Genomic DNA, 16,471 nt, shown 5'->3' with positions numbered 1-16,471 from the left:
CTCTACGGAAAAAAAAAAAATTAGTTGGGCGTGGTGGCACATTCCTGTAGCCCTAGCTACTCAGGAGGCTAAGAAAATTACCTGAGCCCAGGGAGATCGAGGCTGCTGTGAGTCATGATCACACCACTGCACCCCAGCCTCGGTGACAGAGAGAGACCCTGTATCAAAAAAAAAAAAAAAAAAAAAAGCCAGGCCGGGTGCTGTGGCTCAAGCTGTAATCCCAGCACTTTGGGAGGCCGAGACGGGCAGATCACGAGGTCAGGAGATCGAGACCATCCTGGCTAACACGGTAAAACCCCGTCTCTACTAAAAAATACAAAAAAAAAAAAAAAAAAAAAAAAAACTAGCTGGGCGAGGTGGTGGGCGCCTGTAGTCCCAGTTACTCGGGAGGCTGAGGCAGGAGAATGGCATGAACCCGGGAGGTGGAGCTTGCAGTGAGCTGAGATCAGGTCACTGCACTCCAGCCCAGGCGACAGAGTGAGACTCTGTCTCCAAAAAAAAAAAAAGCCAGTTGTAACTGCTATTCTTGAACCTGGACGTGCTCAACATCACTCACCCTGAACATCATACTACCTCCAAGTACTCAACTCAGTGGCTGAGTTCATGCCCCTCACCCCTTCGCCCACATCGCCAACACAGCTGGCAGCAGCCACTGTCCATGGTTCTGAAACACCCCAGGGACAAGGCCTGTGCTGGGACTTCTACTCAGCCTTTCCCAGGAGTTCTGAACAACATGAAGATTTTTATTTTCTGTCCTGATAAAAGATATGTGGTTTCTTTTACTACCACAGAACCAACAAATGTGTGACTGTGGCTTAACTATTTCTGGGCCTACCTTCACATTCTTTTGGCGGTTCCATCACATTGACCACTGCTGCCATTTACCTCCTTGGAAAATCGGGGATTGCATATTCCCTGTGGCCTCCTACCCAGTCTGATCTCATTCTCTTTTCCCATATTCTCCTGGAAGATCACAGTCAGAGGGGCCCTGGAGCACATCTAGCTCATGTACTTATCTGTCAAATAGAAACAAGAGGCCGAAGATGGAAGGGCACCAAGGCCACAGAGCATGTTAGAGCAAATCTAGGGTCAGCATTCTGGTCTCCTAACTGCCCATCTGCCTTGTTCCCCATCACCCTACACTTCTCTAGGGGTCATAAGATCTCCTTCTGGAGCTTTTTCTGGATAGAACACAAGCACAGCCATTTATTTCCAGCCCACTCTGTACCATTCACTGTACTGCTGTGTGCTTCTGCAGAGCACGTCCCTTAATCCTCCTGCCTGGGAAGGGGTGGCCACTGCCCCCAGTTTACAGGTCAGGACATGAGCTCAGAGATGCAAAGGGCTTCTCCAGAAACCACAAAGCTAGTATGTGGCTGAGCTGGGATTAAAATTATAACTTTTGGGGTATTTATGACCTCCTCCTTTCAAGCCAGTTCCATCAGTAAGAGCCCTCAGGGAATCTATGTAAAACCATCAACATGGAGGTTATAATCTCTCCCCCAACAATGGGACTGTCTTTGGCTAAGGCCACACTGTCCAGATCTTTGGCAGGATCCTGCTCTTCCCTGCCAATGCCTTGGCTCTGCTATGCAAATAGCCCCTCAGGTCTAACCCCTCCAGTGACTTTTCCTCTTGAAGAACTCAGCAATATTTAGTCTTCCCCAGATGTTGGGGTCAGAGCAAAGACCCTTAGAAATGTGGATGGGGGACGGGGGGCCGTCTTGTTGGAAGAGGATTATGCGACAGCGTGAATATTGATGAAGCTGTAATTGGCTCCCTCTCTCAGAGCCTGGGTGTCTGCAGGCCCAGGCGCTGGGGCTAATTGTTGCAGGCAATTAATAACTTGGATTGTACTCACTCTGGCACAGGATGCCTGCTCCCTTGGAGGAGGCAGGAAAGGCTGAGAAAGGAGTGCTAGGTCTGGCTGCTTGCAGAATTCTGGGGGAGGCAGGAGGAGAGAGCTGCCATCTGTCCAGCCTCCCCCAGGCCCTATCTGCAGTACCCCTGCCCTAAGCCTAGCCCTGTCAGCCTTCCTCATGCCCTTCTTCAGAGCTCTCTTTCTCTCTTCTCTTTAATTATGAGACCCTCTAATGTTTCCCTCATCCATAAGCTCACACTCACCTCCTGAACAGAGCTTCAGGGAGGAAGGGGCTGGGGAGAGGAAGGATGGTGTTTCTGGAAGCTGGGAGAACTGGAGTCCAACCCAAGCTCTTCCACTAAGTTTCTATGTGACTTGGAGTCAGAAATTCATTCACCAGGAACTTGGGCAAGCTCCTTGAGCTCTTTTATGTCTATTATGTCACATGAAGTGCAATCAACCCTGAAAATCATGGAAACAGGGATTGATCATCCTATTATCTCTTCCTATATGTAGCTATAACTATATCTAGAACTAATTATCAAATGGCTACCTATAAATATGTGTTCTACTTTAGCTGAAGAGACTATTAAACAGGAATATTATTGGCAGTGGTCATTATGACTTCCACTTTGCAGATGAGGAAACTAAGTCCCAGAGAAATGCAGTGACTTGCCCAAGGTCATACTAATAAAAGACACACATAAAAATCAAACCCAGTTTTCTAAATCTAGAGCTCTTTCCAGTGTACCCCAGCCTACCTGACTCTGCCCAATGGCTTCCTGGAGAAAGTGAGATTGGGGCTGGGGGCCAAGAGCACCAAAAATGTCTTAGCAGATTGAAGAGGGGATTACTTATAAATCCATTTATTCTATTCCCTGGTGCTGGGACAGTGTCTTAATGCCATATTTTAAAAGATAAACACTCCCAACCCTCCCCATATGCTAACCCTCAGCTGTTAACCCATCTGGTGGGAGGACTTGATTTGCATACAACCCCCCTTCACGGGGCGGGGTGGAGGGGTGTCACAAAAAGTGAGATGTATTATGGTCAGCACTTGCCAAGTAAGCGTTAACAACATGATGAAGGAACTGCTAATGTGTATTTAGTGCTTAATGTGTGCCACAAACTGTGCTAAATGCAATTTTTGCACAGAGATGATCTCATTTATAACTATAACCGCTGCAATGAGACAGATACTCTTACCATCCCCACTTTATAGATGAGACAACTGAGGCTCAACAAAGTGAAGTGACTTTCCCAAGGTCACGCAACACATAAGGGGCAGAACAGAAATATGGCTTTACTGGGAGGGGTAGAATCAGAAGTTCAGCTCAGAGGCTCTGCTTCAGACCTAGTCGGAGAGAAAATAGAAGTATTTTATAGATAGGAAGAGAGGACAAAGCAGCCCTTTATAGCTCATATCCCTTGCAAAGAAGGCTTTTCAATTAGTCGTGAAGACAGAGTATAAGAGAGGCAACTTATTGGCACCACGAGGCATTTAAATCAGACCCAGGAAGAACTTCCACCAGACAGCACTGGAACAAGGAGTCAGAGGGGACACAGAATCTTATTCTCTGCAGCCTTTCAGCTGGGTGGATCATTTATCCACCAGAGTCATCTTTGTTACTCACCTGGAGGTACCGGAGGCTTCAGGGAAGTACCCTGTGACTGGGCAGGGGGGATATCTGAGGCCAGCATCCCCAGGCTCCTGTAGTAAACAGGCTTCCTGCAAGCGGGAGTGGGCAGGAGAAGGGGAGGGAGCCTGGGGATGAACCCCGGGAGGAGGATTCTCATGACTTTACACACCCGCACCAGCTCCGCTGCCACCACCGGTTCCCCTTTATGGCAGGCATATTTCAAAGGCCTGGTTCCATTTGCATTTTTAAAACCTCGCTGATGGCCTGGGAAAATTGCATTCTTCCAGTGTTCCTGGATACCACACTCTGCACCTCCTCTCCCCCTCCACGGGCCTCTGCCTCTGCACCCTACCTTCACAGAAAATCCCCCACCAAGGGCAGAGCAAGCCCAGCCCCACTGGAGATCCTCTGGAGGTCTCAAGAGGCCAGGGAGGGTTGTGAGGAGGCTGTGGCCAGCTAGGCAGCATGAAGCAAAACCCCTTTGAAGGTGGTGAGAATTTCATCAAGAACCTATATCAAACCCACTAAATCTATTTCCCAGGGGAGTGGGAGCTGTATTCCCAGGCATGGGCTGAGGGCGACACAGCACCATAGGGCACACCAATGGGATGGCCTATGGATTTGTCAAACTGAGAGGAACAGGTCTGGAGCCTTGGAGAACTTTGAGGAGGCTCCTAGAAGCAGCCTTAAAGCAAACTGAAAAGAATCAAGCCATTCACCCAGCCAAGAAAACCCTTTGCTCTCAGCTGGGCTTGGGAACACACTTTATGTCTCTCTATTGCTCCCTTAAAAACAAATCTTTTCCTTGTTCTCCTTCCTCCCACCCTCTCCCATGGCTCCTCATTCTCTGCCCTCCCTCTAGGATATGGCAAATGGGACTAGAAGTTTGCAGGGCGGTGCCAAGTATGGTCCTCTGTACTCATGTCAGATTTGGCCTCTGGTCCTGGGACAGCAATTTGCATACCCTCTACTTCTTGGGAGAGATCTCCTGTCTCTTTCTCCCCTCACAGCTCAGAGTGGCACCTTTCACCCCAGGAACTGCCCCCAACCCTAATGTCTTTAAGGCCAGATGGAGCCATTGGGAGTCTTCTGACAGACTTGCCCAGCCTGGCAATGGCTCTCTTGAGACCTTGAGCACACGGGGAGTGAGTGCCGGGGCAGAGACACCACTGGCTCGGGCCATTTGCTTCTGCATAGATGAGCTCTCGGGGTACCCAGGGTCATAAATACCAATGTGTCCAGTTGACAGCCAGTCAGTGGGTACTGCTTCCAGGGACCGTACAGCGGACAGACAGAGCAAGAGCAGCAGGTGAGCAGCACAGGAGCTCCATTCAGCACCCTGATTTTTAGAGGTGCGTCCCACTCAGTTTTCCTCTTTTAAAAATAAGGGCTGGGGGGCGGAGAGGGGCTGCCGTGAGTTCAGCATCAGTGTGTTGGCTGGTGGGGCTTGTCATGTTTCATTCATAACTCTCCCATATTCTTCTCTCTCCCATAAGCTGGAAATCTCCTGAAGGCAAGGATTGTGTCTCACCATCGCCCTATCTTTCCAGGTCCTTGGTCAGCACACACCCAGGACAAATGACAAGCTCATGGCTCACCCTCACACAGCATGGCAATGGCCTCCCTCCTTTTTGGTTTCCATCACTGACATCCCTCCACCCTGCAGCTGGAGGCTAGCAGCTGTCCCCCTTTTGAGGGCTCCCCCATCGTTCTCCCTGGGCAACACCAATGCCAATGCTTTCTGAGCCCTGATGAAGAGAAATGGGCCAAGGCACTGGCTTGCCCCCCCACCCCACCCCAAGCTCTTTCTCCTTGTGGCCCTTTGGCTAGGGGTGTCAGGCAGGCCATGTGCTAGAGCTGGAGGGATGCCCAGTCCCAGGGGCTGGCAAGGCTCCGGGTTCTGGTGCCAGAGGGGTAACTGAAGAACAAACGAGGAAGGGACAGCGCCAGGAGCCTGGGCTTGGCAGCTCCCTCCGGAGGGCGCCCGGGGATGCCCGCGAGTGTCCAGGAGGCTGGTGACCTGCCAAGGCTGGGCGGGCTGGCTGGAGAGGAGCGGGAGCGCAGGCCCGGGAGAGACTTGGGAATCAGGAAACCCGGGGGCGGGGCTGGAGGGGGCCTGGCCCGGGCAGTCTGCAGGGGCTGGGACTGACCCCCAGGGGTCGCTGCGCCGCGTTCGTTCCCCCGTCCGCGGGCGCCAGGGCCGGACTGAACCACCGCGCGGATCGGCAGGGGGAGCGGCGGCGAAGACAGGGCCAGACAGCTGGCCCCAGAGACCGCAGCTCGCGGCGTGGCGCAGGTTCTCGCCGACCACGGACGCAAGGCGCGACAGCGCGGAGTCCGAGGAGGCGCCAGGGGCTGGGCGGCGGCGCGGCTCCGGAGCCTGACTCGGACACCCCTGCGACCTATGGTAGGAGCCCGGACCCAAACAAAGGCGGGCGGCGAATAAAAGGCGACGGCGGCGCGGAGTGCTCGGGTTGCGAGCTGGTGACTGGGATTCGCGCGCCGCTTCCCGCGGTCTGCTTGCCCTGGAGCAGAGCGTGGAACCCCGGCTTCTTGCGGCTCCGAGGAGCTTCCCCTTGCGACTCCCGCGAGGAGACGAGTCTGCGCAGCGGGGTGGCCGCCGCCTCCCGACCCTCCGCGCACTGCCCCCCGGCGCCGGCGGCTCAGCCCAGCCCCATTCGGCCGGCCGAGGTGAGTGCACGGCCGCGGGGCGCCATCCGGACTCGGTCTCGGATGCATTGCTAGGAGGAGGGGGGAAGTCCTCCTCGCCGTCCGCATCCGGACCTGCGTGGCGCCGCGCGCGAAGTTCTCCCGCTCTCCAGCCAGCCCGGGATGCGGGCCTCGGAGCCCCCTGGGAAAGCCAGTCAGGGGTGGACAGAACCCAAGCTTGCCCTCCGCGACCCGGCCCCAGCTCCGCACCATCTGCCCGCGGGACTGCAGCAGTCTCGGTCGGCCAAGGCGAGTTGGATGTTGGATGTCCAGGAACGGCAAGCCTTCCGACCTGTGGCCCCTGCTCGTCCCCGCTGGGGGATATCTGGGTCCATAAAAGTTGAGCGTCAGTCTGAAGCCGCCCCTGGATCGGGCTCTCGGCCGTGCTAGAGCGGAAGGAGGGGGCAGAGTAAGGCTAATGACCCCCTCCACTCACCCCCTACCTAGCGTACTCGTGCTCTCGGAGGGACATTTTCCCGGTTAAGCTGGCTGCAGGTGCGGCCGGGGAGGGCGCGTGGGGGCTTGGGGCGGGCGGGGCCGGCGATGGAATTAGCACGCGTGAGGGTCCCCGGGCTCTGCCGAGAACGCGAACGAGGGTGGAGGTGGAGTGGGCAGCCGGGCAGTGGCGGCGCTGAGGGTCAGGGAAGAGTCCCAGCGAAAGGGGCGCCGCGTCCCGGGAGCCAACCCCACCGCCAGAAGAACTTTTCCCAACTCCCTGGGGAGGCCGGCAGCTGGGCTGGGAAGGCGCCTCCTTGGGGGCTTCCTCTTCTCGGCCCCTCTCTGCTCCACGGCCGGCGCCAGCTTCCCGCTGTCCCCCACCCACTGCGAGACTGGGCGCCGGTCTCTGTCGGCCCACGCCCCGGGTCAGCACCGCGGACAGCGCCTCGCGGCCGCCCTGAAAACTCAGAAGCCCGCCCACACCCACAGTCCACACGCACACTCACACCCATCCACGCGCACACACATATCTACAGACCACTGGAAAACAGTCCACACACATATTCGTAGTCCACTTGCGCAAGTACACACCCACCCACAATCTTCAGGCGCACACAATCCACACAGACCCACGGTTCACACGCACGTGGGCAGACAGATCTCACAAGCACACACGTTCGTGGACCTGGGCAGCATCTTCGCCCCCGCTCTGCACTCGAGGCTGCTGTCTCTGGACTCACTGACTAAGCCCCAGATTCCAGAGCCCACCACCTGGTGTTCCCACCGATGCCCAGTGACTCACAAAGCCGCTCAGGCTCCCAAGCACAGACACGCTCCCACCCCCAGCGCGTGCGCGCATGCACACACACACACACACACACGCACTGTCCTGCTCCTAGGGGCGAAGCATGGTGATTTAGAGCAAACACCGGCTCCCCACCTGTTACTACACCTCCCAAGGAACCAGGGGATCTTCTGGAGGGAGGGAGGAGGCTGTGGCTCTGTGGAAGCTCCGGGCAGAAGCCCAGCCCGGACAGGTGCCTTACAGAATCTCCATTTTCAGCCCACGGTCCATTTTGCTTGGCTTTTCTACCCCAATACTCACTCCTCTTCCTCTAACCTTAGTCCAGACACACAGATGTACAATCAGGGTCTGCATTCTTTGTTTGTACCCTCTGTTTCCCTGCTCTGTTCCCTCCCTCAGGTTTATCTCTCTCTCTCTCTCTTTCTCTCACGCACACACAAACTCACCCTCTTTTTCTGGTCTTTCCAGTCATCCTTCCCCACTGCCTTCGCTTCTCTCCCCAACTTTCCTTAGGCTGGGCCGGACCCAGTCTTTGCTGGGATGTGGGCCCAGCTGACCCTTAGGGGGAGCTGACTCCATTCTCTCAGACTTGCCTTCTTCACTGCAGGTTCCATGTCCCTGTTTCTCTCTCTTTGGAAATCTGATGGCCCTCCACCGTGGCCTCAGCAGCTTCTGTTCCCCTCCCCAGGAAGTTTTCCAGGGCCAGATGCCACAGAGCCCCAGTGATCTCTCCAAGGGGCTAAGAACTTTGGGTGAAGCATTCTGGAACCCCCCTGGAGATTTGGCTAGCCATGAGATCTGGTAGCCGTGACCTGGCTTGCCCTTTGACACCTCTCTTGTTGTTGTCCTTCAACTCCAGAAACTGGGTTGAAAGAAGAACAGTCCCAGTATGGTGTGGTGGAAGGAGCACTGGACTGGAAGTGAGGGACCTGGATCCTAGTCCAAGCTTAACCACAGACTCCCAGTTTGCCCTTGGGCAAACTACTTCCCGTCTCTGAGCTTCAGGCTTCCCGTCTGTTAAAGGACTGGCTGAGGTGACCTGTAGGGTCACTTTTTGGCCCTAATAATCTGGAACATTGATTCTCTAGTGAGTCTCTTGAGTGTGGGTGGGATTGAAAATTGTGATTCTAACCCCAAAGATTATCCTACCTTTCCCCTTCCTTAGAGCACCCACCACTAGTGAAGTCATCCTGTTCCCTGAGTGAGGGAAGTTTAGATGATTTCCTTAATAGGACCACAGATGTCAAGTAATTCTCCTGAGGTCATACTGCTGAAATGCAATCTTCATTGGGACAGGCATTACTTCTACTGTCTATATATCCTCTGCATAAGCCACCGGTTCTGCTGGTAATGTATGGTGAATGAATGAGTGGATGAACAAATGAATGAATAGAAGATTTAAACCTGGATCTCCTGATCCCCAGGTCCTTGGATGATTTAAGCCCCTTTCGCTGCTAGTATAGACCTACTTCCCTCGTCTCCCCATCCTCCCCACCCCCTATTCCCCTAGTCATCAAAGGCGGATGGAATTGTCTGAGTTAAGGTCCTTCCTCCCAAGTGGCAGACACTGGGCTGGTTGTAAATGGCCACGGAGAAGGGAACAGCTGAGAGCAGCTTTAGAGGTCCTGACCAGTGAGTAGGGGCTTTGCAATCAGCCTCATGTCCTTGGACCCAATCAAGTAGACTGCCCATGGGCAGTTGGTTGCTGGCCAGGCTCTGATGCCAAGAGGAAAGACAGCTATGACCACCATGTGGCCGAGCAGCCTCTTTTCATAGCCCCATGAGCTGGGGATGGCAAAAATAGCCTTCACAGATGAGCCAAGTGAGATGGTGAGCAAGGAGGTGGTGTCCCTAAGGGCCATCAGTCAGCCCACTGCCAGCAATAAAAGTAGGCATCCCAAAATGGTGGGGGTGGTAGTAGTGATGGTTGACAATAACAATACTATAGGTGTTGATAATGACGTTAGCATTGTTCAAATCGGGAGCTCAGTGATTAGCCTTTTTGGTTCCCTTCCCCCTCTTTGAAATTGTTTCGCCACCTGAACCCCTCTTATACTCCTCCCCACACCCAAATATGGAGAAACAGAGGGCTGGGACAGTGAGGCAGGGATGTGGGATTGTCCATCAGTCCTAGCCAAGGAAGAAGGCTTGTCGTTTGAAATCCTCTTCTTCTCTGCCTGCCCTCCCCTACCCAAGCATGGTGTCTTGCCAAAGGAGCTGGGAGAGGTGTCAAAGTCTGTCAAAACACCCTTCCAAGCTAATTCCAAAGCATCGAAGCCCGGGGAAAATAAATAAAGAGAGCAGTGTCAGCCCAAAATAGAAACATGCACCAACTCACAAATATGCATGTTTTCCAAAAGTCGCATTTCACGGGCAGACAGTGCGGCTCACGCTGCAGCTGCCCAACAAACGCTGGAGGCATGGATGCTGCGGGACCAGTCCAGGGATGGCGGCAGAGCCTCCCCCAGTGAGCTCACTCTCTGCCTGGCCACGGGGAGACCAGACAGCCGCTGTCCACTCTGCACCAGCTGGAAGGTACACAGGCGGGAGGATTGCGAGGAATATGTGTCTCTGTGTTGTCAAAGCTCTTTGGAAACAGGCACCAGACATGGCTGATGGCCTCAGGTCCTCCGCCTTACAATGGGAGGCTGGTGATAAAAATACCAACCAATCATAGCTGCCATGTGTTGAATACCTACTATGTGCCAGGTGCTAAGCATTTACGTGGACTGTCTCACTTAAGCCTTGCCACCATTTCATGGCACATGAATTGTCATCCTCATTTAATGTATGGGAAAAGCAAAGTTCAGAGAAGTGAAGAGATTTGCCCAAGGTCACACAGTGAGAAGAGGCCAAGCTGGGATCAGATTTTGATCTGAATGAAGCAAAAACCCCCATTTTGCCCAGTACCCTGAATTGTTTTGGTTACTGTCATTCAATAAATGTTTTCTTATCAAGAAACCTGTTTATGTGATGGGTTTCAAAAGAATGTAAATTCCTTTGCCAGACAGGCCAGAGGTGAAGGGCAGTACCCTCACCTGCGTTTATCAGTCAGTGGCCTGGTCTGGGTACCCAAGGCTTCTGAGCCATGGCTGGGCTGGAGCTGAGTCCCGGTGAGAGTCTGGAATGGGACTCAAGCTGTGAAGCTTGGTGTGTGAAAGACAACTCTGTAAGAGGTCAAGGATATGAGAAGCCTCTGCAGATGGGGAAGTTACTTCAGAGAGGGCAAGTGAGTTGCCCAGCATCACACAGCATGTTGGTAGCAGAGCCTGAGTCTCAGAATCCCCAGGCCAGGTATCTTCCCAGGCAACTGGGCTGGCTTCCTTGGGTGCGTGGGAAGCATCCAAACCACACCAGGGAAGGGGACCGAACTGATGCAGCCAGTAAACCTAACAACTCCCCAGTACAGAGGTGAAATGCGGCTCGCTGTCATCTCTCCAGTCCTCTCCCCTGCACCCCCTCTGACATCAGCCACATGCCAGGCTGTGTGCTAAATGCTTCGTGGACCTTAACCGATGTGATCCCCATAACCACTCAGGAGGGAGGTGCTCTGACTCCATTTCACAATAGAATGACCTGAGGCTAGAGAGGTCAAGTCACCCGCTCAAGGTCACACTGCTGGTGAGGAGGCAGGTGGAGCCCAGCAGAGCCTCTGCTGGCTGGTTCGCTCTGGGGGTGAGGAAGGCGAAGGTTTGGAACTAATGCCAAGGGGGTGGAGGAGCTGATGGGCAGCGGCAGGCTATTTATATTATACCTCCAGGCTGGTCACGCTTGCTGGCATGTGTACCAGCAGAGACTGTGTCTCTGCCAAAACCTGGAAGGAAGAACCCGGTGCAGCGTCCTGGGGCCACCCCCTGAGGGCATTAGTGAAGTGTAAGGTCTGGGTCTATTTCTCCCTGAACTCAGGGGAGAGATGCTGGAGAGGATCTCGTTGCCTGCAGAACTCCCGGCATGCTCTTGATCCTGGCAATTTCCTTCCTTCCATCCGTTCCTCCCTCTGAGGGAACCAGATGGGGAATCTGCCAGTTTGGAAAAGGCTGTCGGGTGGCAGGTTATGGTGTTTGTGTATACAGTGAGCTTGACCTGGGAACAAGGGGGTGGTAAGGACAATGGGAAGGATTGGCTTGGATTTAGATTCTCACAGGTACCATTTACAGGGTCTCTTCTTGGAACCACAGAGTGACGTCCTGGGAGATAGTGTCCAGGGACTTAAACCTCCTCTGCCAGGAAAGGCCTTCTCCATTATCTCCCATCTCCCAAGCATCTACCTGAGTAGTCCTACTGTGTGCCAGGTGTGGGCTTGTAGAAGTGTTAGGTTGGTGCAAAAGTAATTGTCATTTTTGCCACTAAAAGTAATGGCAAAACCCCTAATTCCTTTTGCACCAACCTAATGGAAAGGTCTCGATCTCTCTCCCTGTCTCTGTCACTGTGGAGCTCATCAGAGTCCCCATTCCCACCCCCCCAGGACCTCTGGTCGAAGGAGCAGAGGTGATAGATGATTAATGCTGTCTCAGTCAGGGCCCCCCACCACAGTAGAAGAGGGACCCACGTGTCCCTTGGGGCTGAGATGGCATGATCCAGTCAAGTGGTCACTCCAGTGTCAGGAGGAAAGTTTCCTGTAGGTGTTACCCCCAGTACAACTAGACACTCCATGAACTTGATGTCTTGGTAGGAGGAGGGTGCCGTGGAGAAGGCTCACTCTGCCCAGCCATCTGCTCGGGGTGTCCAACACATACACTGGCACCTGGATGATGCATCCCTTGCCAAACCTTGTTAATAGAGGAGACATGAGTGCTAGCTGGAAGCCACTCCTGTTGTGAAGGATGATGTGGTGATATTCTTGTCTCTGGGGAAGGCAGCTTCACCAGGGGTCAGGGTGGGGAAGGTTGTGGCAAATTGGTGTTCCTGGGAGGTTTGGGAAAAGTGTGTGTCCCCCACACCCTGCAACTGCGTTGACCTTTGCACTGTCCTGGGAGATCTCTCTGTTCTTCACTGGGGAGCTCTGCAGGGTAATCACCCCGATGATAATGATCATGATAATAACAGTCAACATATTTTGGATGTTTACTACCTGCCAGGCTCTGGGCTTAGAACTTTACAGATATGATCTCATTTCATCCTCATACCTGCTCAGCAAGGGGGATAGCACTGTTATCTCCATGTTAAGGATGAAAAATGTGAAGTGCAGAGAGACTAAGCAGCTTACTAATAAGCAGTGGAGATGGGACCCAGCTGCCATGTGCACAAGGACTGAGCCCCACACTCTGGCCTTCACCTTCTCTTGATTTGGGCCCTTGAGGATGAGTATGATTGAAGCCAAAGTACCTTGCGAGTCCTTCAGTAATCTCGGGAATTGTACATAGGGACTCGGGCTGTGTTCTGATGGATAGGGTGATGTGGGCTGACCATTTGCTTCTTGACTGCCAAGCCACCGAACAGATCACTTTTTGAATGTCCAGATGTGGGCAGCATCTGACAGAGAGGCAGGACATTGCTGGCTTTCATCCAGATGTTTCCCCTTTTCCTTCCATGTAGACGTAGCTGAGACTTGCACCCCTCTGGATGTGATCATGTGTGGGGACTCCCAGGTTGAAAAGTATTTGTTGGTTTTAAGGTGTCATCTTGTGACTTCACAGGGGCAGGATGTCGGTGTTTGTTCCTCCCTGCACTCCAGGCCTGGGAGACATTAGAGAGGAATCGGCTTTGGAAGAGTGTCAGCAGCTGGAAGAGAAAACCCCTCCTTCCCTTCTTTAGCCAGGGAAGCTGGGAAGAGGCTGGCTGAGAGTGTGCATTACAGGCTAGTAGCTGCTGTGGGTTCCCTCCAAGGGTTTCTGACTTTCCGACCTGGTGCTCCAGAGACTCCCAGCAGATGATCCCAGAGTAACAGAGCCAGGAATCTGCAATGAACAGGGATATGTCAGCCAACTGGCATTCTTGGGCATTAATGAACATGAGAATAGATCTGGGGTGAAAAGGTTCATGGAGCCTTCAGGAGGAAAGGAGTTGAAGACATCACTAAGTTAAGATTATGGTGATGATTATTTTTTAAGATAGGCTCTCTGTTATCCAGGCTGGAGTGCAGTGCTACAGTCACAGCTCACTGCAGCCTCAAATGCCTGGGCTCAACAATCCTCCCCCGTCAGCCTCCTGAGTAATTGGGACTACAGGTGCGCATGACCATGCCCCGGATATGTTTTTTACTTTTAGTAGAGGCAAGGTCTCCCTGTGTTGCCCAGGCTGGTCTTGAACTCCTGGACTCACGCCATCTGCCTGCCTTGGCCTCCCAAAATGCTAGGATCGCAGGTGTGAGCCACCACACCTGGCCAGATTATGATGATTTAACAGAAAGTCCTTATTTTATATAGCAAGCACCAACAAGTGAATGAAGTTAGAGCGAATGAGTGAATGAATTGGTAAATGTATGAATTGGGGAATGGGGCTGAGGGACTTTGACAGTCAGTGCTTTGATTTGGCAGGGCCCGACCCCAAGTATGGACAAAGGGAAAGGTCCTTCTCTTGTCCTCATCCCCCCAATCTTGAAAGAATGTCCCCTACCCCAGGAAAAGCCGAGGAGCTGCCCTACTCGGCAGCAGAGTGCCCTGGGTCCAAGGAGCCTGGGGAGGGGCAGGGGGAGTGTTGGCTCTGGATTGGAGAGGGTCCTGGATGTCCTCCCTTCCTGAGGGGACATGGAGAACGGGCAGCTGAGCCCAGGTCTGGGGGAATGGGGCGGCTGCCACTGCTACCCCTGCTCAGAAGTTACTCTGGTGCTCAGCAAGTGCACTTGGAGGTGATTGTTTATGGAAAAGGAGGCTTCTGCCTTCCCTGCCACCACCTTGCCTGGGACAGCACTTGAATAGGAATCAATTTGCATCATTCCTGCTGTCACCAACCTAAAAGACTAAGTAGCTTATTTCTCCCTCTGCAGACCTACTCTCAAAGCATTCCCAGGCTTCACCTCCTCCAGCTGCTTCTCCCGTCCTGGAGTAGTGAGGGGCCCAGAACACCCTTGGCTCAGGTTGGGTAGAGAGACTGACTCCCTGAGCTTTGCCCTCTCACTGCCTGCCCCACCCTCATCCCATTCTGCAGGACCCTCTGGTCATGGGGTGCCTCTGGCTTCTGGCTGTGGCATGGACTGGAACCCAGGAGGCTGAAAGCGGATGGAAGCTGCTGCTTTAGGACCCCAGGGAACCTACAATGCTTTTAACCTTCTCAACTGGTTACCCAGCCCTAAATTTCCCCATCTTCTGTCCTGTGTCATACTCCTGTGTCCTGGCCCTCTAGGGACTCCAAATGGTAGAACTGGGAGGTACCTGAAAGCTCAAGTCCAGCCCTCCCATTTGACAGAAGGGCAAACTGAGGCCCAGGAGAAGGAAAGGCTTGCCCAAGTTCAAATAGGAGACAGGGCCCCGTTATCATGGAAGAACTGGTGCATGGGTAGGGGCGTTCCCATTAGACTTTGGATAACACTCCACCATTGAGCAGGGTGGGGGCGTGAGGGAAACAGTCTGGGATTTTTTAGCCCAGGTAGCTTTGCTGGGTCTCTCCTGGCCTTTGGGGCTGGGAGCAGCAGTTCTTAGTTCCTGGGGCCCTGAGCCTCCCAAGCATTTTATGAGAAAGGCAGCAGAGTTGGAGGGGGGCAGTGCTTGAGGAGCCACTCTCCATCCCCAGCCCTCTGCCTCGGCAGCTGAGCACCAACCCCCGACTCCTGTCTCTGTAGGCAGCTGCATCATTGTGGAAGGGGTGCTGAGGCTGAGGCCAGTGTCAGACTCCCTCCACCCCAGAGCAAGGGCCTCTGTGCTGGCCCCAGGGGCTGAGGGGTACTGAGCCCATCTCCTGGATGGACACCTGCTCCCCACTATCCATGCCTGAGCTATCACTCAGGAAGGGAGCCAGGAAGCCTTCCCTGGAGCCACTGACCTGTGTGGGCACCGAAGGTGAGATTCCACCTGGGCACCCGTGATGGGGAACTTGAAGGTCAGTCCCTCATGTCTCCACCCTCCTCCCTTCCCTGGGAACCCACAGTCCAGCCAGCGCTGTACCTAACCTGTGAGCAGAACGGCTGAGGGCAGATGCTGTGTGTGTGTGTGTGTGTGTGTGTGTGTGTGTGTGTGTGTGTGTGTGTGTGTGTATGCACACACACCCAAGTGGGAGTTGGGAGGACTGATTCTAGGACCCTGAGATTTTCAAACATGTAAGATTCAAATAAAATCTACGACAGTGAGAAGGGTACTGAGCTCATCAGAAATCAGGTTCAAATAAGTCCCTTCACTTCCTTAGCCTCCGTTTTCTTGTCTGCAAATTGGAAATAATTCCTAGGAGGAGAAAACCCATGCAAAATTGATCTGCAAACTGGAAGTTGCTGCATGGATGCAGCACGATTCAGTCCCATCACCACCCCTGCAATGAGAGGATTGAGGATGGGCAGAGAAAGGGCTCTGGCTCAGGAACACAAGGACAGTCTCCGCCAACTCCTCGCTGTGCCCCTTTCATCTGCTGCTGGTCTCCTCAGCCCTTCACAGGCCCAGGAAGCAGGGGATGGGGGAGCCCCAAGTTCTCAGAGGGAAAGATATGTGCTCGAAGGTTCTCTCTTCCTTCCCAGGCAGTGAGGCTGTGGGTACAGCCCTCTCCCAGAGCTCCATCCCGAGCGCCTTATGGCGGCCCCTCAGCAGGTTTGAGCACATTTAGCTTCTGATGTATCCTCCAGCTTCGCTTTGGGTGCTATGGGGCAAAGAAGAGTTTTGCAACATCTCGGGACCCACAAATTGTGGTCTGGGTGTGCTGGGGCTGCGGGAGGGATTGCAGTCTCCCAAGCCTTCCCCAGAGCTCGGAACAGGCAGGTGACCACCTTGCTGTGTCCCAGCAAAGCTGATGGCACCCAGTACATGGCTATTGGCTATTCAGCTCTTCTTGCCACTTGGCCAGGCTCCTGTGCCTGCTCCCCTCCAAAGACAGCAGGACCCCTGCATGCTGCCCCCTCCAGTTATTCTGCAGAGAGGTGAAGGGAATCCTCTCCCAGCA

General features: G+C 53.8%; 1 protein-coding gene and 1 long non-coding RNA gene across 3 annotated transcripts in view; one reads left to right on the top strand and one right to left on the bottom strand.

The window, feature by feature from the left end:
- The window catches only part of LOC114674134 (uncharacterized), a 42,003-nt gene extending 31,909 nt beyond the window's left edge, over positions 1-10,094 (bottom strand). Inside the window, exon 1 of the long non-coding RNA XR_003725128.2 lies at positions 9,792-10,094. This is a non-coding gene — a long non-coding RNA (uncharacterized LOC114674134). The remainder of the gene's footprint in view (positions 1-9,791) is intronic.
- The window catches only part of DISP3 (dispatched RND transporter family member 3), a 56,323-nt gene continuing 45,824 nt past the window's right edge, over positions 5,973-16,471 (top strand). The window contains exon 1 of one of the 2 annotated variants that reach the window (XM_015111426.3): positions 5,973-6,192. The gene's annotated coding sequence lies outside the window, so the exon portion shown is untranslated. Of the gene's footprint in view, positions 6,620-16,471 lie in introns of both variants that reach the window. The other variant, XM_015111500.3, reaches the window with a different exon arrangement.

This window comes from Macaca mulatta, chromosome 1 (genome assembly GCF_049350105.2).
Source record: "Macaca mulatta isolate MMU2019108-1 chromosome 1, T2T-MMU8v2.0, whole genome shotgun sequence".
NCBI lineage: Eukaryota > Metazoa > Chordata > Mammalia > Primates > Cercopithecidae > Macaca > Macaca mulatta.
Note: the sequence above shows the minus strand (reverse complement) of the source record. Positions and strands in the feature narration are given on the sequence as shown.